Genomic DNA, 2701 nt, shown 5'->3' with positions numbered 1-2701 from the left:
TTAGCTTTGATGCATTCCTGGATGCTTTTGGTGAGCCATGGGGGCTTTTGAGCACTCTTGCCCCCTTTGATCCACATTGGGACTGTTACTCTTTGAGCTTGGAGGATCATCTCCTTAAGGAACGACCACTCTTCTTGGACTCCCAACTCCCCTCCCCTCCGGGACCTCAGTGCCTCCCCGACTAGTCTCCTTACCTCACTGAAATCCACCCTCCTGAAGTCCAAGGCTTCTGCCTTGCTGCAGGCCTTTGACACCCTGCGCTGGATGGTGAATTCCAATAGACAATGATTGCTATCGCCCAGGTGGTCGAGAACCCGCAGTCCCCTCACCAGATTGTCGCTTGTGGCCAGGACCAGGTCCAGCAAGGCATTTCCCCTGGTGGGACTGTGCACTCCCTGGGTTAGATGGAGGTCCTGTAACTCAGCTAGGAACCTCCGTGAGAGGACAGACCTGGCTGACTGCTCTTCCCAGCAGATGTCTGGATAGTTTAGGTCACCCATGATGACCACATCCCTTGACTTAACTGTCTATGCAAGCTGACCTGAGAATTCCTAGTCCAGCTTTTCCACCTGGTTGGGTGGCCTGTAGTAGACCCTCACCATTAAGTTCCTTTCCCCCCGACCCCCTTGTATTCTGACCCAGAGCACTTCAGTCTGCCCTTCCTCTGACCCAGTGCTGTTTGTTGAAGATGTATATTGCTCTTTGATGTAGAACGCCATACCCCCATCTTCCCTCCCTGTTCTATCCCGCCTGTACAGTCTATAGCCCTTGATGTTCACCACCCAGTTGTGCGTTGGATCCCACCAAGTTTCAGTGAGCCCCGCTATGTCCAGGTTTGTGTTAGCTAGTAGGAGGCCAAGTTCCTCCTGCTTGTTCCCCATACTACAAGCATTAGTATAGAGGCATTTAAGACCTCCTGAGGGTGAATGCACTGCCCCGCTAATCCCAGGACTATCCGGACCCCTGTCTCTTACCTGGGTACTTCCTATGCTCGTCATCTGTCTTGGCTGGGCTGTTCTTGTGGGGGGCTCTTGGTTCGGCGTTCCATGGCTCCCTCTGTCCTCATCCTCCCCTTCCCCCTACGAGCCTAATTTAAAGCCCACTGGAGGAGATCAGCCAACCTGAAAGAGAACACATGCTTACCTTTGGGGGAGAGGTGAAGCCCATCCCACCCACCCATGTAGATGTGCCCATGGACTTCAAAGAGCCTCATTCTTTTCTTATGCTAATTGGCCATCTCCAGGTCTCATAGCTGTACATCAGTATCTGGTTTTAAAGGCTGAGAAGTCAGAAGTGATTGGATATGATGCTAGCCACATCATTCCCTTGTGCGCCATTGGATACAAAAATGTCTGTGCTTTAATAAGACTAGCCCCAAAGGCTGTAAGGCTCCTCTGGGCCTCCAACTTTTTTTTTTTTTTAATACTTGAAATGTAATTCAGAGTAGGAGAGAGTCAGGCTTTTGGATGGTATTTAAGTTGGCTACTGCTCCCCCACCCTCCCTCAGGATCCCAATTTGCAATCATTTCCTATACTGAGCATAGCTTTACTTTGTGCATAGACCCCATGTATTCTCTTCACCTGGAGTCAGACGCTGTCCCCCTTTATTTATGATGAACAGTCCCTCATTTCACAAATAGCCCCACTAGAATCAGGTTCACTAGGACATTAAAATCTGGACCAGAAAAAATTGTCCTGGGGAAGCCTGTTGGTTGGAGGCTTAATATGTTGTCAGCACATGATGACTTCTAGGGTGGCCCAAAACCATTTGAGAAAAAGGCTAATTGGGATATCAAAGAGATTAAGTCCAGCTTTCCCAAGACCTGCATGCTTACTACACTGAAGCAGTTAGAAAGAGTTATGACTTGTTACATTTGAACTTGAGAAGCATTTGGTTTCCCTGCAAGCATCGGGCCTTCAGGCTCTCAGTGCCTGAGAAGTATTTTAACTGGAGTGAACTAGGTGATTTAGATGGTAAAAAATTTGCATTTGTGTTGAATTTCCCTCCCCTCTGCTCCCAGCCCTGGTTTTGTTTCCCATTATTCTCTATCCACCACTCCTCCTCCTGTTGATCCCCACCACACTCTGGGAGTCCTTCACCCCATTGCTCATTGTGGCACACCCTGGTGACGACAGGCAGACTTTGTACAGCTAATGTCAACAGTCTCACAATACGTACTCAGCAGGTTAGAACCTTCCTTGGCCATTCTCCTTCCCCCAGAGGGAATAACCTTGATCCCCTTTGGTTAAACTTGATCCAATCACCAGGTTCACCACAATGTGTAAAATTACTCTAGCAACTATTATTCTTTTAAGTACATTTGGGGTATACAAGCACAGTGCTTCCATTGTGTACAGAGCTACAACACTGGCCAAGATCCAAACTCACTCTGGCTATGAAATATTTCTAGGATCATACCATTTACTAGTTGGTTTTGGTAGCTTTAGATTTGATGGTGTACTTAACTTACAACATCTATTTTGCGGCAGTCACTGGCATGCAAAAAAATAAAAACAATGGCTAGTCAGCTAGAATGTCATCTGAACAGGTGTTTCCTATATATGTGAAAACAGACACATATAGGATTCAATCTACTTGCTATTTTCTATTTTTAAAAAGTTTCTACCTCTGCCCTGAGGCACTTGTTATAAAAACAGGGCTGTGATGCCTATTACATACTGACACTGTTGCACAATTATA

The 2701-nt window shown here is 47.0% G+C and overlaps 1 long non-coding RNA gene across 1 annotated transcript in view; it reads right to left on the bottom strand.

Annotated features, from left to right (window-relative positions):
* LOC112549642 overlaps positions 1-2701 on the bottom strand; it is a 30594-nt gene that overhangs the window by 6718 nt on the left and 21175 nt on the right. The window contains exon 2 of the long non-coding RNA XR_003093154.1: positions 975-1121. This is a non-coding gene — a long non-coding RNA (uncharacterized LOC112549642). The remainder of the gene's footprint in view (positions 1-974; positions 1122-2701) is intronic.

The sequence above is a fragment of the Alligator sinensis genome, unplaced genomic scaffold (assembly GCF_000455745.1).
Source record: "Alligator sinensis unplaced genomic scaffold, ASM45574v1 scaffold233_2, whole genome shotgun sequence".
Taxonomy (NCBI): Eukaryota; Metazoa; Chordata; order Crocodylia; family Alligatoridae; genus Alligator; species Alligator sinensis.
This window is presented reverse-complemented; position numbering and strand designations above follow the sequence as displayed.